Source organism: Theropithecus gelada, chromosome 11 (genome assembly GCF_003255815.1).
Source record: "Theropithecus gelada isolate Dixy chromosome 11, Tgel_1.0, whole genome shotgun sequence".
NCBI classification, from domain to species: Eukaryota; Metazoa; Chordata; class Mammalia; order Primates; family Cercopithecidae; genus Theropithecus; species Theropithecus gelada.
The window spans coordinates 2,120,760-2,148,227 of NC_037679.1; the positions used below are offsets into that span (position 1 = coordinate 2,120,760).

General features: G+C 37.8%; 1 protein-coding gene across 2 annotated transcripts in view; it reads left to right on the top strand.

Annotated features, from left to right (window-relative positions):
• Nucleotides 1–7,377: 7,377 nt before the first annotated feature.
• The window catches only part of CNTN1 (contactin 1), a 393,997-nt gene continuing 373,906 nt past the window's right edge, over nucleotides 7,378–27,468 (top strand). For both annotated transcript variants that reach the window (XM_025403303.1, XM_025403305.1), the window contains exon 1: nucleotides 7,378–7,531. The gene's annotated coding sequence lies outside the window, so the exon portion shown is untranslated. The remainder of the gene's footprint in view (nucleotides 7,532–27,468) is intronic.

Sequence of the window (27,468 nt, forward strand, 5' to 3'; positions counted from 1 at the left end):
CTCTCCATCTCAAGATCCTTAACTTAATCACTACATAGACTGTCACATAAGGTAACATTCACAGGATCCAGGGATTAGGGGAGGAGGGTGCAGACTTTTTCCGGTTACATTTTTTTTAACCTTATTTGGGCTGCTTCGAATTTGCCCTGTGTTCACAGAGTTTAAGAGTCAGTTTAAGATTTGGATAGAGTTTATATTCTGAACTGGGGACTCTCTTTTTCTAAGATTCGCCTGTCTTACTTCTTTCTTCTGTTGTCATCTAGAGTTCTGTCCACTATTTCTTCAAGACAGAAAAAGTGTGCCTTTATTGTTGTTTCAGAGTTAGCCATCCTGTTTGGAATCAGCCAGTTTCTGTATTCAAGACCAAAAACTAGATGAAATAGGAAGCTGCATTCTGTCATTTCCTTTTCCCACAGATACTCACTTCTTCAGTTTCTAACTGCTTTGGACTATTCTACAGTGCCCTCAAGTAGGTGTTCTTCTCTTTTTCCCAGAGTTTATAGTTTTTATCTATAGGGTATATGGTCAACAGTAGTTACTCCTCTATTACTGAAAGCTGGGCCTGCATGTTTTTTTTAAGAGTACACAGGGCATTTACAAAAAAAAAAAAAAAAATCATGTTTTGGTTTATAAACAAAGTCTCAACAAATCAGCATAGATTGCAATCCTTTTAAAGCATTTTTTTCTGACAAAAGAAATTTAAAATTCTAAAACAAAAAGATAAATTAAAAACCTTAAATGACTATGTATAAAACAATGGACTTTTAAATCATCTCTGAATCACAAAAGAAAAACAAAGATTAAAAAATATTTGAACCACATGCTAAAACATATATTAAAATGTTTCAGATATACTAAAGCACTACTTAGAGAAAATATTATAGCCTTAAAAGCAAATATTTAAAAAGAGAGAGGATGAAAAGTCAATGATGTATGTTTCCATCCCAAGAAAAAGAAAAAGAATACCAAATCCAAACTAAGTAGAAAAGAAGGAAGGAAATAATAGAGATAAGAGCTGAAATACATAAAATTAAAACCAAATATACATTAGAGAAAAATAACAAAGCCAAATTGATATTTGAAATGATTAACACAATTTCTGAACACTGTGAAAAACAGACAAGAAAAAAGCTGACAACTTATCAGTAATCAGGAATAAAATTTAGATTATAACTACAAATCCAATAGACATTAAATATAATAAGGGATATTGTGAACAATTTTTGTTCAAAATATTAAAAATAAGTTTGAATATTTGGATGAAATGGACAAATTCTCTTCTCTGTTCCTTCTCCTTTGCACCTCTCTATTATTTTGTGAGGGTGGGATGCATATTTGGGTAGATGACCTTTTATAAAAGCACTGATATATTGTATTAGGCCATTCTTGCATTGCTGTAAAGAAATGCTTGAAACTGGGTAATTTATAAAGAAAAGAGGTTTAATTGGTTCACTGTTCTTCAGGCTTTACAGGAAACATGGAGCTGGCATTTACTTGGCTTCTAGGGAAGCTTCAGGAAGTTTCCAAACATGGCAGAAGCTGAAGGGGGAGCAGGGACATCACCTGGTAAAAGAAGGAGCAAGAGAGAGAGCCAGAGTAGAGGGGAGGTGCCACACATTTTTAAACAACCAGATCTTGTGTTAACTCAGTATGAAAGCTCACTTATCACTAACAAGATGGCCCAAGTCATTCATGAGGGATCTGCTCCCATGATCCAAACACCTCCCACCAGGTTCCACCTCCAACACAAGGGATTACATTTCAACATGAGATTTGGGTGGGGACAAATATTCAAACTAGATCATTAGTGTTGTTGTTTAAATGTGTCCCCCAAAGTTCATGTGTTGGAAATTGAATACCAATGCAACACTGTTGAGAGGTAGGACCTTTAAGAGATCATTAGATCATAGGGCTCTGACTTCATAAGTCTGAACTAGTGCCCTTATGGCAGGAGTGGGTGATTTATAAAAGAATAAGTTGGGCCTTCTTCCCTCCTTTCCCTCCCCCTCCTTTTCTCTCTCTACCATGGGATGATGCAGCAGAAATCCCCCACCAGATGTCAGCTCTTTGATCTTTCCAGCCTCCAGAATTGTGAGGAAATAAATTTCTGTTCTTCCTAAATTACCCAATCTCAGGTATTCTGTCATAGTAGCACAAAACAGACTAAGATAAAAGGTCTTCTAATGTCCAATCTTTTATCCACTTCAGAGGGTGAAGGCATCCATTATTTCAAAGAGCTATTCAGAAAATAGGATTTTCAGTGTCTATAATGAGAGTTGGTAATGAAAGGAAAGGGCATATTAATTAAGGTTGAGAGTGGGAGTTCACTAATAATATCTGGCTACTGACATTCCATGAATAAGGAGAGTAAAGCTACAATTTAAACAACCGAATTGAGCATTGGCCACTCCCCATGAGTTGTATGAGTTGAAAGAATTTGAGGACACATTGGCTATGAACTAAGGAGTAGCATGTCCTTTTGTTACATTATACGCTGATTCCTATTACACAAATGGGGCAACATGAAAGATAAATTAGTGAACTCCATTGTGAAACAATAGATGTGAAGATATCCTTGCAATATTCGCATGTGTCCTTTTCTGTAAATTTGGTCTTTTGGTGCATAGCAGTTACTGCCAAAGCTAAGAGGTTTTAATATTACTCTTAATCCCTAAAAGATTACAGTGGCTGTGCATGAGTAGCAAGTTGCTGCTGTTGAATATATATCCAGTATTTAGTATTCAAAAACTATTTTCCCGGCCTGGTGTCCCCACTACGTGGCACTGATAGTGCGTGTATGTGTGTGTGTGTGTGCGCGCGCACACGCATGCTTGGTGCAGTTTGCTTGCATTCCCAGTTGGCTATGTAAAAGCTAGGTCAGTGGGCTGATGTGATCTCTGAGATGCTGCAGACTGGGTTTAGCATGACTTTCTTTAAATCAATAGGCAGAACCTTGGTTACCTTTCTGCTGTGGTAATTGCAGCTTAAAATATTAATTGGAAAAGCCCCATTTTCCTTACTCTCCCTCTTTTTTTGCCATATCAGGTATGTTAGAAACTGTTCTGGGAAGCCTGGAGAAGTGAGGAAATGGTGGGCGGAGCAGAGGAGAAAGAAAGGGAGTACATGCTGTGGAAAGCTGCACTGTTGCTGTAGTTTCCTTTCCCCTCACTGAGGTTTAATCACTAGTTGGAGGAAATTGGAATGTTTGAAGAAGGAGGGCCAGTACAGGGTGTAAAAAGGAGGGGAAGACAGGATAATTCAATAATAAGGCAAAAAGCAGTTTAGCAAAGCAATGCTCAATAAATTGTACTATGGAACTCTGTAAGTTACTAGGGAGTCAGAGCCATCCAGGGCACATGGCAAAATTGTCCTACTGTTTCTTTTGCAGATCTGTAGACAGGTTCTATACCAGACTGCCAGATTGGAAGGATTCACACTATTGTTTCTATAATTCCCTTCTTCCTAATTTTAGGGGCAGAAGTGCCAGCTGGCCATCCATTTTCCGACAGCTTTCTTCATACCTCAACACCAGTCCTGATAACTCTGATCCCATACTCATGAAGCAGATCTCAAACTTACAAGCAAGTTGAATCTGAACTGAATTTATAGTTAAAGTGGCATACTTTCACATATTTTTATAGATGTTGGAAGATGAGTACATCAATTGGATCAGTACTGAAAACATCAAAAGGCTAGATGATACAGGGAGGAAAAAGGGAAGGAACTCTGCTGAAAGAAATACCAAAACAAGGCCGGGCGCGGTGGCTCAAGCCTGTAATCCCAGCACTTTGGGAGGCCGAGACGGGCGGATCACGAGGTCAGGAGATTGAGACCATCCTGGCTAACCCGGTGAAACCCCGTCTCTACTAAAAAAAAAAAAATACAAAAAACTAGCCGGGTGAGGCGGCGGGCGCCTGTAGTCCCAGCTACTCGGGAGGCTGAGGCAGGAGAATGGCGTGAACCCGGGAGGCAGAGCTTGCAGTGAGCTGAGATCCGGCCACTGCACTCCAGCCTGGGCGACAGAGTGAGACTCCGTCTCAAAAAAAAAAAAAAAAAAAAAAAAAAAAAAGAAATACCAAAACAGTTATTGTTCATGTGGTAGAAAAAGTAATGAATGAAGAGTCTTAAGACCTGGGGTCTAGCTGCAGCTTTCCCCTAACTACTCACAAGACCTTAAGCAAATTCTGTCCCTCCCTCACAGAATAATGAGTGGAATTCAATAATTTCTTTCTTTCCTCCTCCTCCTCCTCCTCCTCCTCCTCCTCCTCCTCGTCTTCTTCTCCTTCTCCTTCACCTTCTCCTTCTCCTTCACCTTCTCCTTCTCCTATTCCTTTTCCTCTTCTTTCTTCTTCTTCTTCATCTTCTTTTTTTTTGAGATAGAGTTTTGCTCTTGTTGCTGCCCAGGCTGGAGTGCAATGGCACAATCTCGGCTCACCGCAACCTCCGCCTCCCAGGTTCAAGTGATTCTCCTGCCACAGCCTCCTGAGTAGCTGGGATCACAGGCATGCACCACCACGCCCGGCTAATTTTGTATTTTTAGTAGAGAAAGGGTTTCTTCATGTTGGTCAGGCTGGTCTTGAACCCCCAACCTCCGGTAATCCACCTGCCTTGGCCTCCCAAAGTGCTGGCATTACAAAGAATTCAATAATTTCTAAGATCCTTCAAACTTTCATGTTTTATAAACCATATATTTGTCAACAAATACATATTAGATGTCTGCAATATGCCAAACATTATATACACACCTATAATACCGTATTACCTTTGTTTTTGAAGGACCACATTTCTCTTTGGTTACTCAATTTCCTCATTGTGAAATGCGACTAATGATGACTCTCCTGCTTATTTTAGAACACAGAGGGAGATTGTATCTGAAAGTGATGTGAAAATCTAAAATGTTCTGTAGCAGATACCTTCGATAGATTCATTTGTATTCACAGGTTTTTCTCTTTGAGATAATAAGCAATAACCTGAAAACGCTCTGTTTTACTTGAAAATGTGTGAGATGCCTGATCCAGAGAGAAATTATCCTAATACTGTTCTAGAGTTGTGTGTGCATGTACACACAAAGCGGCTAATTAGATCACAGTGAATGCACAAAGTAACATTGTCTGCTTGAATAATAAAGAATGTGTTCTATGAGATCTTGTCTATTTTATTCATCATTATACTTATAATAGTAATATTTGCTAAAGGAATGAATGAGTGAAGCAATGAAAGAATGCAGATAGCAGAGATTTCTTTAGTTTTCTTTTTATTACTTATTTCAATTATTGTGTCATCTTCAATATTTAGGTATTTTCTTTGATACTTTTTCTTCTCCTCCGATTACCTCTAGAAGAGAGTATGTTGAAGCTCATTCTGACTCAAAATAATTTATGCTTAGGAATCAAAAGATGTTTGTGTTGCAAACACACATTCCTAAGAAATATTGCTATTGTAATTGCTTACTGAAATCATCTTTAACGTGTTCAATATACTATTCTGCTTTAGTTCTGTAGCACCTAACACAGGATATGGCACTGAAAAAGTGCTCAGTAATTCCTGAATGATTTGGCCAATTCAATGGAATAACTGGTGTGAGTACCTGGGACAAAGGTGCATGACTAATAGGAGTATTGTGTAAGAAATGACACAGGGCTTCTGAAATTTGCCATCGCATATTTAGTCATTTCCATTCAGTGTTAAGATGGTTGTCACCATACAAATCATATCTATTTGTTCACTGTAAATTTTATCTAGGGTCCCTCTGTACCTTCAAATGCTTTATTTTATTTTATTACTTTATTTTATTTTATATTTTTTGAGATGGAGTCTCGCTCTGTCGCCCAGGCTGGAGTGCAGTGGCCAGATCTCAGCTCACTGCAAGCTCCGCCTCCCGGGTTCACGCCATTCTCCTGCCTCAGCCTCCCGAGTAGCTGGGACTACAGGCGCCCACCACTACGCCAGGCTAATTTTTTTTTTTTTTTTTTTTTTTTTCAGTACAGACGGGGTTTCACCGTGTTAGCCAGGCTGGTCGCGATCTCCTGACTTCGTTATCCGCCTGCTTTGCCCTCCCAAAGTGCTGGGATTACAGGCGTGAGCCACCTTGCCTGGCCCCCACCTTCAAATGCGTTAATCAGATTCCTTCAGTATTATGAAGAAAACATTATGAAAAGCCTTACCTGATGATAGTAATAACAACCATAACCACTAAGTAGAGAGTCTACATTTATTAATAGCAATGTCATCTTCTAACAGTTGTCCAGTGTCCCAGGCCTATCATAAGCTCTTTGAGAATGAGAGTTGTGTCTTATGCTCAGCACTTAAGATGGCTACTTAATTTAGATAGAAGAAGAACGTGGCTATTTGCAGGCAGAAGGGAACTTGATTCCTCACATGGTACTATATACTAAGACGCTTTAGACCCCCAGTTTTACTTGTGGTAGTTCTAGCATATTCCTTCATTTAAGGAGTCTTTTGAATTCCGTAATTTCCAGATTCCACCTGAATAAATGGCAGAGATGGCATTTGAACACAAAGTTATTCTACCCTGTCCCCTTCACATAAAAGACAGGCTTGTGATCACCTAGGTTTGGGGGGCATAAACATCCTCTCAGTGTTTGAGTACCAAAGAAATGATGAACCAATATCAGTAGAAAAGCAACAGATTGGTTATCAATCAGTCTGATGGTGATTATTTAAAGACTTTTGCCACCAACTGAACTGCCCCAAAGCAAATCTCTCATGTAGTTTGACCTTAATTTCTTTTACACTTTCTTGAGAGGTTATTATGCATGCAGTGCTTCCCTATTTAAAACACTGTTTTTACCAGGGGATATTTGGGGGTCTTCTGCATTACAGGCTAAGCAATTCAGTCTTTTCTCAAGAAAAACTGCCATGTTACATCTGGGCAAAAATGGAAACTTAAAAAAGAATCCTCACATCGTTTTATTTTCCTGTGTGCATGTGTGTGTGTGTATTTTGTCCCACATAAGTATCTTATTATTTCCCAATCGAAGCTCATTCTTCTCTATGAGGCGCTGCCCTGATATTTTCGCCTGACAAATCTCCCGGAGCAGATGGTCCCTTCAGGGAAGCTCAGGAAAGTGTTGGGTGTCTAGTTATGCCTGGCCCATCCCTCCCTCTTGGGGCCTCAAATGACAAGTCATCAAACCAGTTTCTCTCCAGCGAAGGATCCTTGATTCGGTAGCAGCAGGTTTGGGTTTCAGGCACTGCAGAGAACCTTTGCAGTTGGGTTTAGCAGCTACCCAAGTCTGCAGCCTGCGCTGGTCCTGGGGGTGAGAGTGATATCCCTGTTGTCCAATCAGAGACACGGGTTTCCATGCGGTCCCCGCCCCACTTTCCCCGCTGCCCCAATAACCGCCCTAAAAGGCCGGGCTTCTGCTGTCAAGTAGCCAGGGTGGGCTCCGCCGAGGCGAGGAGGGGCGCGGGTGGGGAGATGCGCTCCCAGGTGTTTGCCGCGGAAGTGGGAAACCTGTAGGGTATGGTCCAGCTGTGCCGCACCGAGGCGAGCAGGAGCAGGGAACAGGTAGGAAGCCGGACTTTTCCTTCTTTGCAGATAAAATAAAGAATGCGCATTTCCATGCTGTTGCTTCCCTTCCCCCAGCCCCGCCCCGCCCTCGTCACCCCCACATCTCCTGTGGACGCTGCAGCTCTCGCCGTGAAGTACGGCGCTGGAAGGACTGGGGCGGAGGTAGCTGGGGTGCGGGGAAGCAGGGGTGCGGGATGCCGGAGACCTGGGGTGCCGGACAGGGCAGGACGGCAGTGCCCTAGGAGAGGGCTCCGAGCCTGGGGTCTGTGTCTCGTTAACTTTCCTCTCGGAGGCTGCCACCGCCGCCAGCGCCGGGAACTCGCCCCAGGGATGCCATATCGCCTCGGCAGGGGAGGGGTGGGGAAGCAGAGAGGTCGGCAGCCCGGGGCGCGCAGATCTTTCGCTCCCGACGCCGGCCCGCACCTGCTGATCTTCCCCATCCCACCTGGGCGCCTGGCTAGCGCATCCACGAAAACCTGGGAGCGGTTGCGGAGAGGGGAAGAAGGGACTTGTTTGTCCCCTGGCCCCTCTGTTAAGATCTAGCTCCCTTCAGGAGATGGGGGTGGGGAACAATCCCTGCAACTCGAAGGGCACGTTCCGATTAATCACATCTCCGTTGAGAAGGCACCGGCCCTTCTCCAGGATCTGCCGCTGGCGGGAGGGAGAGACCGCGGAGCCACTGCCCCTTCCCTCCTAGCCTGGCGCTGTCTATGGGAACCACCTTCACACCTAGTTTCTGAAAGGTGGGTTTGGCTTCAGGGATTCCCAGGGAGTCAAGTGATTGTGCCCGGATGAGCTCCGAGCGGCTGCGAGGCTGCCTCCCTAGGTGACCGCATCTGGGTAGTAGGTGTTGGCCTAGTGCCGGTTCCTGCAGGAGTCAGATTGCTGGGAGCAGTAGGCAGAAGAATTGCAGAGAAATCCGACGCGGCATCACCCTCTGGGACTGATGACACCCTGCTTTGAAAATTCCTGAAAAATTGGGATGATGGGAAGGAGGAAGAGGGGATAGCTGTGACCTTTCCTTATTTATTTATTTATTTATTTTCATGCCAGACCGGGCATGGGTATTCGTACGTGTGCTTATGTGTGCACATCTCCAAGGTGGAGCTATATATAGCTCCTGCATACCCAGCCCGGCTTCCCTGCTGCTGAGCCGGCTGCCTTGGCCTTCTCAAGCAATCTGGAAGCACTGAGTGGGAGGGGCAAAAGGGAATCCAATTCTCCATTGGGGGAAAAGCCGGAGAAGCATTCAGACTGCTGAAAGCCTGCGTGAAATAATGTTTTTGTAACTCATGTAAAGATCAATATTTCATATTTCATGTTTTCAATATGTCATATTTCGTGTTTTCAATATTTCAGTATTTTGAAAACATTCTTAGAGTGCCCATATGATCTTCATCCATTTCGCTGCATTTTTTCAGTTTTCTAAGTGTACATATGAACCTTACCAGCCCGAAGTGTAACACAAATCAAATTAATACATGCCGTATCTGGGATATTTTATTAGACTCGGCATAGCGGTTTGGTTATTTGGTAGTAAATTTATTTGAGTGATAACTTACATCTAACAGCATTTGGGGAACTGGGAATGGATCCACCCACTTTCCAGGACTAAGGAACTGTTAGAACCCTTGCGGGTGTAGATTTGATGTATTTCTTTGTACAGATTTTACTTGTGGACCTGATATTTAAATTTGTACTGCTTTTTCATATCACATTTATTTGTACTACGTGGACTTTCTTTTATAGATTGATGTATGTGCACTTATCTTTGCCATTCCCCGAAATTATTTATTCCTGATGACAACCTTTCCATTTTCACGGATGAAGAAACTAAGATTCAGAGGACACAAGTGATTGGTTTAAAGTCTTCTGAAAACTTGAATATTCCAACAACCTGCTGTGTAATTATACTGCATAGCAATTTCCCCTCAAATAGAATACTTTTTAGCTTCCCAGGATTTTTGGTCCTGGTAACAAAATGTGGTCAATGTTGATACCAGAAACAATATAAACCAAGTTTATTCAGTTCTAGCCTGACATGTATCCCTACAAAAATTAATTCTGTGTTTTAAGAACAAAATTCTAACTTGCCAAGTCATTTTGAAGATAAATGATTTAATCTACCAAGTTATCATCACAGGCAGTGCGAGCTGGCTTTTAATTTTGCTCTGCAACTTCCTAATGATCTGATTTGGAGCAAGTTAATTAAACTCTGAGAATCTGTTTCCTTGTCTTCAAAAGGAATTTTATAGCATTGAATTTTCAGGTTGCTATGAGGGTCATAAAAAAGTATGCATGTTTCTATCATGGGGATGGGCACATAGTGGGTCATTAATAAATAGAGCTACTACTGGTAATTATAACAATACATAATTATTTTATTGTACATTGGTTGATACATTGGTATGTATCAACTAAATGCATTTTAAAATTCAGTGTTCTAACAAAACGATCACTCCTCTTCAGAATCTCTAGTAGACTATTTTCACTTGGAAAGTTAATCATGCTTAGTCTTATTTTGTTGCTTAATCCTCATTTGTATGTCTGATTTGTTTTCTAATTAGGAAGTACTTTGCAGAAAAAGACTATGCTTATAATCTTTTTGTATACCCCACCACATTGAACACAGTCCTATTATAAGTAGCCTTAAAGATTCTTGTTCAGGAAGCATCATCCTAAGAAGCTAGATGGGTGCTGCAATGATTTGGGGATAATTTTTTGGTAGAAGGCTGTGTATTGGGAGGAGACTATCCTCTCCATGAGGAGTAATGGATGACATAAAGTGTTTCTATATCCTTCCATAGAATGATTCAGTTTTCCAGTAGGGGTTTTGACTATGTACTGGTTCTATGTATTCTCTTGTATCTTGTGTCCCTTGAGACCAACTAGAAAGAGCTGAAATAGACAATTTATATTTCAGTATACAAAATATGCTCTGTAATTGCCTTATTTCAAAAACATCAACCAATCCTTCAATTTCCATCTATTTCTACATGCAAATTGGCCATGGTTTCTATCATATCTCACAACCTATTCTAACTCACCAGTAAGCTCCTCCTCCTCAATTCCAATGTTTGTTTTCTTTTTTATTGGTGTATTATTCATCGTTCTCTTCTGACCTTCTATTTTCCATATTGTCCATCTTGTTCTTGAAATTTTGCTCCTTGACACTACAATGCTCTGATACCATACTTTTTTCTTAATTTTTCTAACTTTCCTTTCTTTGTCTCTCTCTTATCTTCTCTTTCTACTTCTAGCTTTCAAGCAAATACCCCAAATTGATGACAATTTATCTTACTGAAAATAAAGTTCTCCTTCTGCATTTCCATTCCTAATCTTCCTCCCATTAGCCATTTCCTTTACACTTATCCTACTGGCTAAGAGCACAGGCTTTGGGAGGAAGCCTGCAGGTGTTAATATTTAGGTATCACGATGCAGTTAAGCGAATATCAGCAAGTCAATTGGGGATTATCATAGCATTTACATGAGAGAATTTTGTGATTTTTAAAATATTAAGTGAGATAATGCATGTTAAACATTCAAAATAGGGTTTGGCCCATGGTAGTTACTCATAAAGCATAGCTATTAATAATAGAAGTGCTGTTGGTAGCAACTGTAATGTACAAGATGAAAACTGGTTTTCGTTTTTCCCCATGGATAGGCATCATTGATAAACTGGCTTTTATCAATGGAGACTACAACTTTACAGGCTTTTTTTTTTTTTTTTTTTTTTTTTGAGATGGAGTCTCTCTCTGTCACCCAGGCTGGAGTGCAGTGGCGCGATCTCGGCTCACTGCAAGCTCCCTCACCTCCCTGGTTCATGCCATTCTCCTGCCTCAGCCTCCCAAGAAGCTGGGACTACAGGTGCCCGCCACCACGCCCAGCTAATTTTTTTGTACTTTTAGTAGAGACGGGGTTTCCCTGTGTTCACCAGGATGGTCTCGATCTCTTGACCTCATGATCCGCCTGCCTTGGCCTCCCAAAGTGCTGGGATTACAGGCGTGAGCCACCGCGTCCAGCCAGTTAGTTACTTTTTATGACTTTCTTTCCTCTAGGCCAAGTGTTCACCATATAGTCAGTAATTAATTCATTTTTATTTTCAACTCTAATTTGTATCTTTCTCTGCTTATTCCAGCACTAGTTTCATCTGGCATTCCATGCCTGGATGAGTGCAGTAGGCATATTATCAAATCTTCCAATATATAAGTCTATCTGCTTTAATCTAAGATGCCGTGTATTATTGGTATAATGTGCTTTCAATTTTCATTAATGCTTCTATTTTCCTTTGAAACTTTCACTGTACTTTAGTTCAAATCTTAAAGAGCACTGACTTTGGAGCAGGAGACTCAGGTTCAACTCCTGACAATAGGACTGATTAGTTGTGTGACTTTGGAAATGTAGCAGCAGGAGGATGGGGCATTATTTCACTTCAATAATATGAATGACCTACTGTGTAAAGTTATATTCAAAAGTCTATTTAATATCACATTGAAAATAGTACTTTATTATTATAAGGACATCTAGAATCATTAAAGAAATACTGGGAATAAAGAAAAATCCACCAAATTCCACAAAACAAAGAGATCCTATTTCAATCTTCCAGTCTTATTTCTATTAATATAAATAAGTATTTTTCAATTATAGATTTGAGTTTATAGTGAACATTCACTTTTGTTAGCTTTTTAAACTTAATATACCATAAACATTTATTCATTTCATTTAATATTCTTACTAGCCATATTTTTCTTTTTTTGGCTGTCAATATTCTATAATAGATCTTTAGATTGTTTTCAGTTTTGCATAGTCATGAAAATGAACCTTTATATATATTAATATTTGCATTTCTGACCATTTCTTTATGACAGCTTCTTAGAAGTTACCCAGGCAAAAGTGTGAATATTTTTAGCTTCATAACACTTACTGGCAAATTGCTTCCCCCAAAATGTAAGCACAGATTTATACTCTACCAGTGGTTGTACCAGTTTGGCCATACTCCCATTAACACTTGGTACTATTTTTTAAAATTGGGATCATTTTGACAGTATAAATTATGCATCTAGTTTTCTCCTGAGTTATTGTTCATATGATTTTGGGTAAGTTCAAAAATGTTATTATATTTATTGGTTCTTTGTATTTCTTAATTTGTGAATTTCATTTGACTATTGGAGTGTTCATATTTTCTCATGTAATAGGAAATCTATGGTATGCTGCAAAAATTTTCCTCACCTTGTCCTTTGCATTTTAAAAAATGCTTTCTAACACAGAGAAATGTATAGCCTTACTGTAGTTTATAAATCTATTTGCAGTAGTGTCTCTTTGTAGCTTTCAGGTTCAGAAAACTTTCTGCCACTTAACGGAGAATTGAATATAAAAACAACATATGACGGTGCTATTGCTGAACTTCTTTCCTCCTTTGAAGCAGAATCTGGCTTATGTATATCATATGTATATCCCAGTGCGAAATGGCTCCTGGGGACACATAAAATTCACTCAGTCTATTAAGATTCCATTATTCTTTAGGCAGCTCCCCATGAAGTGAATAGTACCTTAATTCTTTCTGAGCTACTATTGTCCATTTCAAAAGAGCCACAGGGCAGAATGCACTATGGAAGATATTAATGGCCAGGTTACTCAGCCAGAGCAGGGCACTTTGTTTGCACAATTATCTGAATGACTCAGGCACTAAATCTGCTTCTGCCAGGATTATCCAGATGGTCCTTAATTCACTAGATAATTGTTCACCCCTGTACTTGATTTTGATGGTGTAGACCTGAGCATGTCATTGCTTTTCCTTCCCTGTTTTGTTACCACTCTAAATGCTTAGTGCTGGTTGCATTAGTTTCTGTTATGAGAGGCAGATTGCCCGGTTCTTCAGTGCATAGGTGTTAAGAGTTATGCAGAGCTTTGCACGAAACCTAGCTCAGTCAGTTACCAGCAGTGTGCTTTGAGGCTGGCCACTTAATTTTTTTTTTTTTTTTTTTGAGGCGGAGTCTCGCTGTGTTGCCCAGGCTGGAGTGCAGTAGCATGATCTCAGTTCACTGCAAGCTCTGCATCCCAGGTTCACGCCATTCTCCTGCCTCAGCCTCCTGAATAGCTGGGACTACAGGTGCCCGCCAGATGGCTGGCTAAGTTTTTGTTTGTTTGTTTTTTTTTTTTAAGTAGAGATGGGGTTTCAGCGTGTTAGCCAGGATGGTCTCGATCCCCTAACCTCATGATCCTCCCGCCTCAGCCTCCGAAAGTGCTGGGATTACAGGCGTTAACCACCGCGCCCGGCCATGAGGCCAGCCACTTAAATTTTTTTACAACTTTGTTTTCTGTGTAAAAAACAGATATTCAGAGTTTGAAGTCCGTATTTCATTCTCCTCTCTCATAGTCGCCTTCTCCTGAGTACATTCTATATGTCATAACCACAGTTGTCTTTCTAAAGTCAATCTCATCGTATGCTTCCTCTGCTGAAAATTTTTTAAGTTCCCCTTTAGTTGTATTAATAAGATGTCTGAAGTCTTTTGCATTGCACCTAAAGTCCTTTATTAAGTGGTGCCTGGTAACTTCTCTAGATTCATTTTCTCATTAATCAAATTTCTCCCATCTCCAGTCTCCCACAATGTCAATCAACTGAACTGTTTGCCTTCTCCTAATGCATCTTGTTTTCTCTTTTCTCCCAACACCCTCCCATGTTCCCTATGTTCTATTCTCTCCCATAAATAACCTGTTTTCTTGTCTGCTTTTTAACTGACCTAACCTTTTCATGCCTTGGATCAGGTGCTACCATTTCTTGGAGGACTTCCCTGAATTCTCAGTCTTAAATTTTGACTCCTATAGTGACCTGTGGATATCCTTGCCATGTCACTTACCATACTACATTGTACTGATTGTTTACTTGTCTCTTGTCCCCACTGTAAGTCCTGGAGGATAGAGGCCATACGTTATTTTTCTTTGTGTCTGATAGAGGACCTGACATATAGTTGAAACTTAATAAACATTTTCTGAAGAAATGAATAAAAGAAGGTTAAGATTAAATTAGTTTTTAGGATTTCAACAAATGAAAGATTCATATCTTTACCCTGGAAACCAATCAATAAAATCTAAAAATTGTATCAATCTTCACAATATTTCAAAAATTAACTTCCTGGTTTTGTTGATTTATACAGGATAAGTAAGAGAGATTTTATTTTTTAATGAGGAATTTTGTAATGAAAAGCATGCCTAAGACAGCTAATAATTCCAAATTGCTAAATCAGTCAATAAATATCTTTTAAATAATTCTGCATTTTAAAAGGAAAGAGGAATGTATAGTTACATGGATAATGTAGATGTATAAATTTAGCTGTGTAGGAATTAAATAATGGCAAAGTTAATTTCACCTTTCTTTATTTAATAGAAGGTCTTCCATTGGTGTCATCTTTGGCAGATTACAAAGTATGGTCACATGTGTAGCCTTATTTGATCCTTCATAACAGTCTTGAAAATTAGATTCAACGTCATGGTTATCCACATTTATAGATAAAAAAAAATAAGCTCAGAGAAGTAAGTAATTTGCCGAAGGTTACACGTTAGTGGTAAATCTGGAAAAGTAAGATGATCTGGCTCATAGTTGAGTGTCCTATGTGTTATGCTTGGCCCAGAACATTTCACTGAGAGATGACTGGCATCATTTTGTCTAGGTTAAGGACAACAATCTTGATAATAATAATCCCCTTAAAGTCCTGAGCAATGTAGTAAAAATGTATTACATTATACCTATATAGGGTTTTTGCTTTGATTTTTAGTAATCTGAGAAGAAACCAACTGACAGAACATTGCTTTAGACATATCTTTAAGTCTTATAGTTACTTGCTCATTTAGAACACACACACACACACACACACACACACACACACACACACCCCATATTACCCTTTTCAGTTTGTTTGTTTTGAAGTACGTGTCTTTTTATGTTAGGTGACAAGTATAATGCTCTTTCCCTTACTTTTTTTTTTTTTTAACTTGAGTTATTAAAATTTTTTTTTCAGCCAGGCATGGTGGCTCATGCCTGTAATCCCAGCACTTTGGGAGGACGAGGTGGGCAGATCACGAGGTCAGGAGTTTGAGACCAGCCTGGCCAACATGGTGAAATCCCATCTCTACTAAAAATACAAAAATTAGCTGCACGTAGTGGCGCATGCCTGTAATCCCAGCTACTCAGGAGGCTGAGGCAGGAGAATCTTTTGAACCTGGGAGGTGGAGGTTGCAGGGAGCTGAGATCGCACCATTGCACTCCAGCCTAGGCGACGGTGAGACTCCGTCTCAAAAAAAAAATAAAAAATAAAAAAATAAAATAAAATTCTGGATTTTCTTAATTTAGTAGACAATGTTCAACTTTAGTCTTCAGTTTTTGGCTTAGCATATATTCAGTGTAATCCTGGAGAACCAGAGGGGTCAAATGCGTTTTTTAGGAAATAGTGCAAGCGTTGAAAAAGAAATTTATGAAAAATAGACGGGTAGTTAGTTAGAATGGTGATCTATCCTAGTTTGAAAATTATAAACACCGAGATATAAGATTGATTTTTCAAATTTGACTTGTGCAAATGTCTTCTCTATAATTGTACCTCAGTTATTAACAATCACTTATTGAGCACTCACTCTGTGTTGGGCATTTTAAAAAATGTGTTGCACATGACCATCTTAACACTTTTCAAAACCAGTGAAAAGGTTTTTTAAAGTGTATTATTCCAATTTTGCATATCAGGAAAGTTAGTTATTAAAAAGTTAATGCATGCAGAGGCTAGAATTCACACCCAGATTGTCTGACTCTGAAGCCCGAGTTTTTAAATTACTGTGTTATTCAGCACCAACCCAGGGCTCATGAGAGCTGGTTTTAGTATTTTGTGAGTCACAGTTTAAAACTCTGCTATTCTAAGTGACCTGAATCTATCCCTGGACCCTTAAATAAATTTAGTATTAATACAAGGAATTAAATAATTCTAAATTTGCATATGTTTTATTTATGAATATCTTATTAATATCTTTCACGACAGTAATTTACATGGTGCAGATTCCCAAGCATGAATTGGACCATTACAATGGTCCAATTTAAATATGCCTCTAATGGGCCAATCATTAGAATTTTGACGCAGCACCAGAAGATTTTATGCATTTCTGCCCTAATTTTGCTTTCTACCATCTCAAATGATAAACAGTAATTCTCTCCTAAGGCTTCTAATCTGATAGTATTTAATTGTCATGGTTACTAAAAGTACAGATTTGCTAACTGTAACAGATGAGATGAATATTATGAACAATATTTATGATATTCTAGCTTGAAACTCAAGCTGTTTACTGTGACAGAATTTTATATCAGATAAAACTTTCCTTTGTAAATTATTTTTATACATTAAATGCAGTGTAATTTAATTTAAAATATTTGTAAATGCCTAATGGATTGACTTTATTTTTCTTTTGGTCTATTTATATTATTTTGGAGAGCATAACAACTTTCAGATTATTTGAAAATTAACCTGCTTTCTCGAAAAATGTTATTTTCAAATTTTGGTTTATGCACAAGTTGAGTGGTAATGAACCTAAGACATCAATTTTCAGTAAAACACTGTATTATTACATTCTTTCCTCTTCCCTTTTTAATTAAAGAATAGCAGAAATACAGAAAACATTTGGCTCAATGAGCTATGACAAAGTATTCATACCTATGAAATCAACACTCAACTCAGAAGAAAGAATTTTGTCAGCACCCAGGTACCCCTCTTCCAGCCCCACTTAATCACTATTGCCTTACTCTTATCCAAAGGTAGCTTCTGACTAATAAGACTGTAGAATAGTTCTGTCTGTTTTCGAAATTTATATAAGTGGAATCATGAAGTACGCATTTTTGTATCAGATTTTTTTTTTTTCCCCCAGAGACAGGGTCTTGCTTTGTTGCCCAGTCTGTTCTCAGACTCCTGGCCTCAAATGATCCTCCCTGTAACTGGGATTACAGGCATGAGCCATCATGCCTGGCCCAGATTCCTTTTGTTCAAAATTTTTTGTGAGCTGTGTCAATATTCTTGCATGTAGCAATAATTTATTTTCATTGTACTATAGAATTCCATTGAATGAATGCCCCCAAAATATACGTATTTATTCTGTTGTTGAATACCTGGGTTGTTTCCTGTTTTGTGTTATTACTGATAGTTCTCCTATGCATGTTTTCAAATTTGTTAGACATTGTTTTTCTTTTTTCTCTTTGAGATGGAGTTTCACTCTTGTTGCCCAGGCTGGAGTGCAATGGTGCGATCTCGGCTCACCACAGCCTCCACCTCGCAGGTTCAAGTGATTATCCTGCTTCAGCCTCCTGAGTAGCTGGGATAACAAGAGCCTGCCACCACACTCAGCTAATTCTTTGTATTTTTAATAGAGGCGTGTTTTCACCGTGTTGGCCAGGCTGGTCACCAACTCTTGACCTCAGGTGATCCACCCGCCTTGGCCTCCCACACTGCTGGAAATACAGGTGTGAGTCACTGTGCCCGGCCCAAAATTGAATTATACTATATATGGTGTTCTGCCACTTTCTTTTATTTTGGACAACTTTTTCTTTCCACATGTTACAGTGCCAACACATTCTTTTCAGTACTTGCATAGTATCCCTTTGCATAAAACACAATTTATTTGTCTCATTGTTGGAACTTTGGGTAATGTTTCCAATGTGTTTTAAAAGAGTGCTACAAAAACATTATTCTGCATGTAGTTTTGTATATTCCTGGGAATATTTTTCTAAGATATTTCTTGCTAGTCAAGAGGTGTATATATATATATATATATATACACACATATATATATACAGATTATTATATATTATATTATATAATGCATATATAATATATTATATATATTATATATATATTATTTATATTTACAGATTATTGGTATTTCCAAGTTGCCCTTTAAAGACTATAGTGATTTATAGATAATCCTAGAAATATGAATAAGAATGTCTGCTTTTGCATATTCTCCCTAGTACTATTATCAGTCTTTCAAATACCTTTGGATTTTATATTTCCAAATCAAATTATTACTGAAAAAATAATATAAATGAAGCATAGCTGTGTGCTAAAGAGATCATAAAACATAAAATTTGGTATTTCCCTGTAGACTAAATTTTACTATTTTATATAAAAATATTTCAGTTATTTTTGGAATTGTAAAAACATTTCAGTTTATTTAAGTGGATCCCAAGTTGTTTTATAAAATTCAAACCAAAACTCCCCTGCTTTCATTGTTATTTTTAGTATTACAGCTTTTCAATGGATAAAGATTTAAATCTACATTCTGGCACTTAGTAGATATGTAATTTTGGAAAATTTACTCAGTTCCTCTTACTTTGAGTGCTTCATTTTCTGAAGTCGTGAAAATAGACATGGAAGTTAAGTTTGCTGTATCGGTCTCATCTGATTGTTTTCCAGGTTCGATTTAGGTAATTAGGCTACTTAGGCAGGTGCCTGTTTCTCACTGACCTATTTATGACCCTCTCAGAGCTGCTTGATCTTCAGTGAGAAGAGTTTCTAGACATGAAAAGGGCCCTGTTTCTTATGAATAATCTACAAAGTAGTCTCTTCTGCTAGCTAGAAATGGAAAGAAGTGATGTGAATAATATTTCCTTCTTTCCTTCATTTATATTGTTGGTGAGAGGAGGTGGGGAGAGAGAGAGAGAAAGAAAACAGAAACACAGATCTACCATGTGGTAGACATTGCATTGGGGCTGGAGATATAGTAATGATTAAGTGAGACTTTTTCTTGCCTTCAAGAGTCTTCTAAACTAAGTGTGTGAAATAGATAAAAAGGTAGTTCAAAACTGCGAATGGGTGCTTTGATCCAAGGAGAGCCAACATCTTCTTGTCCTCTGCAGAGGACAAGTAAAGACCTGGAAGCAAAGAACAGCATGACTGGTTCAAATAACAAAAACAAATAAAGAAATATGGTATAGTATAAATTGTACAGTAGCAAGATATGTGGCTGAAGAGCAGAAAAAGAAAGTTTCCTTAAAGTGTTGAAGTATGTGTCTTATTCTCAGAGCAATGGTTCAAAGAAAGGCAGTGATTTAATCAGATTTCATAATTATTTTAGGATTTAATGACGTAAAAGAAAGATACTAGATATGAAAGGACTGTAATTTCAAAAATGTTAAAGAAAATAAGTCTAGATTTGAAACAGCATGTGTTGATCATTCACTTGATAAGACATTTTGAAAAATTGGTAGGCCCATACTCTCCAAATCATCTTTTAATAAGATCTAGTAGTAAATTTATTATTGACTTCATCTTGCTGTTAGGTATGTTATGAAAACTCTCTTTGAGTAGTTAAGAAAAGAAAATTAAACATAGAGTCATATTTTTTCCTCTTCATCTTTTTCACAGCTTCTTTGATTTCACAGCTTCTTTCTTGATTTTGGCTAAGACACATATCTTTTCAAAAGCCATAAAAATTCACAGATGTCCTAGACTTAGGATTTCATCCCTAGCTACAGCTTAGAATACTACCTTGCTTATTTTTATAAACACGTATGGTTTCCTGTTTGTATACAACCATATCTGTTATGGGGGTATAAGAAATAGTCATTTACAATATGACTAAATCACTAAGGAAAAGATGTACAGTAAAACTCGGATTTTGGAGATATTTTAAACTGATAGTTTCTGTAAAATGCTATTCCCTGTATCTTCTCATGCCTCAGATCACCAGACTGAGAATTTTTTTTGTCTTATTTATTTTTACAATGGTATAGTGATTAGTTGTAAAGAGGAAAAATTGCCATTGCTACTGACCTAAATGATTATGTTAGTCATACTGAAATGTGCTCAGAGAATCATTGCTCAGCATGTGAAAAGCTTATCCCTGCAATAAAAATCCCTCTATTTTCTGATACTCTGATAACATTATATATTGAGAAGTCACAAAGATTTACTGATATATAGCAAGTGTAATTTCTTCTTTGTTTCTTCTTTACTTTCTGTCTCTTTGTAGTGCCTTCAGTGTTCAGGGAAGAGTCATGCCAAGGTATATTGACAATACGGGTCCTTTTTTGAGTGTCCAAAAACAGTGGTATTTCTCAGTTAGTGATTGCCTATTATTTGATTTGTTAGGGAATTAAAATGTGTCAGCCTTTTCTTCAGGATTTTGTTTCATCCAGATAATATTTTCCTTCACAATTGCTTGCAGTGTCCTTTGACTTGACACCAATATTTGAATTCTGATGAATTACTTCTGCTTCATGTTTGCCATAGACCTTCTGCTCAGTTTGCATATGCTTATATACTTTATTTATCATAAACTTCCTTGCGTTTGAGGTGGGGTAAGCACTGTTGATAATGGGTAGTAATAGAGAATTTTTCCATTTACATCAGATCATAGTTTTTTGTTTTTTGTTTTTTTTTTCCCAATGTTTAATAATAGGTTTTAGAATTCTGGGCAAAAGTAACTTTTTTTTTTTTTTTTTTTTTTTTTTTTTTTTAAGGTGTTGTGTTTGTCCATTCCTGCATTACTATAACAAAATACCTGAGACTGGGTAATTTATAAAGAAAAGGGGTTTAATTGGCCCACAGTTCTGCAGCCTGTACGGGAAGCATAATGCATAAGCATTGCTTCTGAGGAGACCTCAGGTAGCTTCCAATCATGGTGGAAGGTAAAGAGGGAGCAGGCATCTCACATGGCAGGAGCAGGAGCAAGAGAGAGTGGTGGGGAGGTGCTACACACTTAAACAACCAGATCTCAGAAGAGCTTACTATCTTGAGAACAGCACCAAAGGGTTGATGCTAAACCATTCATGAGAAATATACCCCTAGGATCCAATCATCTCCCACCAGGTCATATCTCCAACATTGGGTATTATGATTTGACATGAGATTTGGGTGGCAACACAGATCCAAACTATATCATTTGATGCTTTAACCAGGGAGAAATCTTTGCCTGTGTCTTCACTGTATATCTGGAAAACTGCTCATTTTTCAAGGTTCCTCTATGCCACGTTTTCCAGGAAGCTTCTCCTGGCCTGACTTCTCCTGGGCAGATTGAAACCTCCCTCATGTGTTCCTAGTGTACCTTGTGTAAACTTCTGACATAGCCTCTATGACACTTCATTAGCCATACTTCTGTCCATGTCTCCCTTTCTTTACTAGATTGTAAGAGTGGAGAATATGTCTTTTCAATATTTATTTTGAATCTTCAGTGCCTAGAACACTGCCTCAAACTTATAGGACCCCTCAAAACACAGAAATGCTTTGGGTTTTTAAAAGTAAACAAAGAAAGTATTTTAGAAATGGTATTTTCTAATAATATTTCATATCCTGAAAATCCCAGAGGAAGGTTGTCTATTTATTAGCAGATGCCCACACAACTTCTTCCATATTGGTAATTATGATCATGATAATATATATGCTGTATAACTGATATATTATAAGGCACTGGCTGTTCTCAATATTTACAGTTCATAAGAATTACCTGAGATTGTTAAAAAGGCAGAATCCTGACGCCCATCCCTACAGATTCTGGCTTAGTAGATCTGATATGGGACACAGGAATCTGCATTTCTAGCAGTGTCCCTGTTGCTTCTCAGAGCACATTCCAGAAACAAAAATTTTGATCAATCTAGATGGAGTTAATGCTTGTGCTTCAACAAAACATACATATAAAGACGTGTGCGTGCGCGCGCCACATGCGCGCGCACACACACACAAACACTTGTTCAGATTAAGCCTATAGAATAATTTTTAAATACCTCAAGGATCACCATAATGCCAGAGGCATCACCACCATTACTTCTTTATCTTATTCTGTTCACTGCTTTTCTCCTCTTCCTCTTTCTTTTTTTTCTTTTTTTTTTTTTTTTGAGACGGAGTCTCGCTCTGTCGCCCAGGCTGGAGTGCAGTGGAGCAATCTCGGCTCACTACAAGCTCTGCCTCCCGGGTTCATGCCATTCTCCTGCCTCAGCCTTCTGAGTAGCTGGGACTACAGGCACCCGCCACCATGCCCAGCAAGTTTTTTTTAAAATTATTTTTTAGTAGAGACAGGGTTTCACCATGTTAGCCAGGATGGTCTCGATCTCCTGACATCATGATCTGCCTGCCTCGGCCTCCCAAAGTGCTGGGATTACAGGCTTCCTCTTTCATTTCTATCATCTTCCTTCTTTTCTAACAAAGGATGGCTTTTTACAAACATTGCTAGCCAATCTGAGCATCCCTTTCCTTTCGTGTTAAATACTAATTTATTTCAGTGCACAAAATGTTCTAATCTACTGTGCTTGTCCAGATATGTTTTTTGATGAGTGATAATGGGTGACTGATTTGTCTCTAAAGAAAGTGTTTCATTGTGAGATGAAGAGGAAAATATGAGGGACAAAAAATATTTTGGAGTTTTCATTTTCTTGGGTGGCCATTGGAAAGATAGTTTCTAGACTGCTAATTTTAATGTAGGATATTTTTAGTCAACCAAATTCTCAACATGGCTGCAAAATGAAGCATAATTTATGTACAACTAAGAGCAAAGGCTGCTTGCTGTAATTTTTATGTAACTTATCAAAAATTGATGCTTTATTTTATAATATTAACTCTTCCAATGGCTTTTTATTCCTAGGTACTTCTCTCAAGTAGAAACTATATGATCTAGAATTTTGAATACAATTTGAAGTTACATTTTCTTCCATTTATTGAATTTTACATTAGAGAGAAATTATGGTATATTACACATACTATGCTTTTACTTTGGAAGTCAAAAATGTACCACTGAGACTCTCTATTAACATTTGTTCATTAACTATTGAGTTTCTGGCAAGCTATGAGCATACCTTGGAGTTTTTGTGGGTTTATTCCAGACCATTGCAATAAAGCCAGTATTGCAATAAAGAGAGTCACACAAATTTTTTGATATTGCAGTGCTTATAAAAGTGATGTTTACACTATACTGTAGTCTATTAAGTGTACAATAGCATTATGTCTAAGAAAATGTACACACCTTAATTAAAAAATACTTTGTTACTAAAAATGCTAATAATTGTCCGAGCCTTCAGCCAGTCATAATCTTTTTCCTGGGAGAGGGTCTTGCCTAAACACTGATATCTGAGGACTGATTTAGGGTAGTGGTTGTCAAAGGCTGGGGTGGCTGTGGCAATTTCTAAAAAGATGACACTGAGGTTTGTGAAATCAGTTGACTCATCTGTAGCATGCAGTGCTGTTTTATAGCACTTTACCCACAGTAGAACTTCTTTCAAAATTGGAATTGATCTCTCAAATCTTGCTACTGCTTTATCCACTGAATTTATGTAATATTCTGAGTCCTTACTTGCCATTTTGACAATGTTCACAGCATCTTCAACAGGAGTAGATACTATCTCAAGAAACCACTTTCATCCATAAGAAGCAACTCCTCTTCTGTCACAGTTTTATCATGAGATTATAGCAATTCAGTCAAATCTTCAAGCTCCACTTCTAATTCTATTTCTCTTGCTATTTCTACCACTTTTGCATTTATTTTCTCCACTGAAATATGGAACTCTTCAAATTCAACTTCTTTCAAACTCCTGTTAATACTGATACTTTGATTTTACTTCCTCCCAAATGTACTTAATGGCATCTAAAGTAGTAAGTTCTTTTTAAAATATTTTTAATTGACTTTTTCCCAGATCCATCAGAGGAATTACTATCTATGGCAGCTAAAATCTTATGAAAGGTATTTCCTAAAAAAAAAAAAAAAAAAAACCAAAACTTCAAAGTCAGAATTACCCCTTGATTCATGGCTGCAGAATGGACATTATGTTAGCAGACATGAAAATGACAGCAGTCTCTTCATACATCTCCCCCAGTGCTCTTGGGTGACCAGGTGCATTGTCAATGAGCAGTAATATTTTGAAAGGATTGTTTTTTTTGGAGCAGTCGGTCTCAACAGTGGGCTTAAAATATTTAGTAAACCATGCTGTAAACAGATGTGCTACATCCAGACTTTGTTGTTCTATTTACAGAGCACAGGCAGAGTAGAGTTAGTGTAATTCTTAAGTGCCCTAGAATTTTCAGAATGTTAAATGAGTATTGGCTTCAGATTCAAGTCAGCAGCTACATTAGCCACTAACAAGAAAGTCAACCTGTCTTGAAATTTTGAACCCAGGTATTGACGTCTCCTTTTTAGCTCTGAAAGTCCTAGATGGCATTTTTTTCCAGTATAAAACTGTTTTGTTTACATTAAAATTATGTTGCTCAGTGTAGCCACCTTCATCAGTGAGCTTAGCTAGATCTTCTGAATAACTTTCTGCAGATTTTACATCACCACTTCCTGCTTCACTTCACATTTTTATGTTATGGAAATGGCTTCTTTCCTTAAACCTCATGAACCAACCTCTGCTAGCTTCCAGCTCTTCTTTTAGCATTCATAGAATGGAAGAGAGTCAGGGCCTTGCTCTGGATTAGGCTTTGGCTTAAGGGAATGTTGTGGGTGGTTTGACTTTGTATCTAGGCTACTCAAACTTTCTCCATTATCAGCAATAAGTCTGTTTGTCTTTCTTATTTGTATGTACACTAATGTAGTACTCTTACATTTTTTTCAAGAATTTTTCCTTTATATTCACAACTTAGCTATTTGGCCAGGAGCCCTAGGTTTTTTTATTAGCTTTCCGTATAGCTTCCTTACTCATCTTAACAATTTTTAGCTTTTGATTTAAAGTGAGAGACGTGGGACTCTTCCTTTCAATTGAACACTTGGAGGCCATTTTATTTGACTTTTTCCCAGAACCATCAGAAGAATCACTATCTATGGCAGCTAAAATCTTATGAAATCTTATGAATCTTAGAGGCCATTGTAGGGTTATCTGAACCAATTTCAATATTGTTGTCTGAAGGAATGAGAAGGCCTGAGGAGAGGGAGAAAGATGCAGGCAGTAACTTTGGTGTAGCCATCAGAACACATATTGATTAAGTATCAATTAAGTCTTACATAGGTGCAGTTCATGGCACCCCAAAACAATTACAATAGTAAAATCAAAGATCACTGATTACAGATCACCATAACAGATAAAATAATAATGAAAAAGTTTGAAATATTGTGAGAATTACCAAAAGATGACACAAAGATAAGAAGTGAGCTCATGCTGTTGGAAAAGTAATGCCAATAGACTTACTTGACATGGGGTTGCCACAAAACTTCAATTTGTAAACAAATGTAATATCTGTGAAGTGCAGTAAAGTGAAGTCCAATAAAATGAGATATAACTGTACTGATAAATTTCCACTTATATGGAAATCTAATATCTGATCTAAGGTGGTAGATATGAATATAGGATCTTGTATTCATTTAAGATATTTTTTGAGTACAGACTTGTAAAACAGTGTTACAACTGTTTTTACAAATATTATTTATTCATATTATCCTCTGTTTCTAAAAAGAATACTGGAAAACCAAGGAATTTCTTGTAGGTTCTTGCAAATATACAGGTAGAGACAATCTTACTGTTCTCAACAATTATTTTCTCTTTTTAGATTCATAGTGTAATTCACACATAAGCTAGTTATTTCTATTTTTGAATTTTAAATTCAGCCTTTCTCCACATGCTTTTGGAACCTATTCTAGAAGAAGACACTAATATTTATATTACCAAAAATATCACTCTGAGGTGCAATATCTTAGTTAAATTCGGCTTCACCTTACCATCACTATTTCTACAGCTATCCTTTCAACCTGTCAGAGAGAGGAATCTCTTCTCTTTCGTATTTCTGATCCCTCTACCAGTGCTGTGGATCTCAACTTTCCACAACATGAAGATAAATTTTCTCTTGTGCTCAGAAGTTTCTACTGAAATTTCAGTCTTTCCCTCTCAATTTTAGAATTCTCCTACCTTCAAACTTTTGGGTTATGTTTCTCTATTAACTTTTCTAGCTATGTTTTTCTTTCATTTTTCTCTTCCCTTTTCAGAATTACTAGACTATAGTTTCAATATCTCTTCCACCCAATTTATTACAGAGAAAAAGTAAAGTCAATTTCAGTCTAAGTCTTCTTTCTCCTCATGGGTTCTGGGTTATATCCCCTCACATTTTTAGGGACCTCACTGTATTCATTCTCACTTCTTTCTTGTATCTTAAACCTTACCCTCTCTATTGACTTCCTGATGTCAGGATTTATGCTTGGCTAATTCTCTTTATCTTAAAAATGATGCAGAAGAAATTAAACAAATGAAAACCCTCCTTAAACTTTTGCACCCCCAACTAATGACTATGGTCATTTTTCATTCTCTTTTGTAGCCAAATTTCTTTCTTTCTTTGTTTTTACTTCTCCTCCTTCTCCTCTTCCTATTCTTACTTCTCTTCTTCTTTTTTTAAGAGACAGGATCTTGCTCTGTCTCCCTTGCTGGAGTGCAGTAATATAATTAGTAGCTCACCATGACCTCAAACTCCTGAGCCCAAGCAATCCTCCCACCTCAGCTTCCCAAGTAGCTGGCACTACAGGCACTTGCCATTATGGCTAGCCTGTTATTTTTATTTGTAGAGAAGGGGTCTTGCTATATTTGCTGTTTCCCAGGCTGTTCTCAAACTCCTGGCTTCAAATGATTGTCTTGTCTCAATTTCCCAAAGTTTTGGTATTACAGGAGTGAGCCACTGTGCCCAGCCCCAAATTTCTTTAAACATTCATCTATGCTTATTTCACAGTTCTTTGCCTTGAATTCACTCTATAACCTCTGAAATCTGCTTTTTTTAATTATTTTATTAAAGCTGTACTTTACTAGGTCACTAAAATATCCTTATTTCATAAATTGTATGAATACTTTTCAGATGTTATGTTACTAGACCTTTCATCACAAATTAGCACTGTTCAATTTTTCTTCTTAGAAAAATATTTTGATAGTTTGGATTTGTTTTTCAGCAAGTATTCATTTATCTTCTATTCCTACTGTGATAGAGCATACTGCCATGCCAGTTGATATCGTGCTA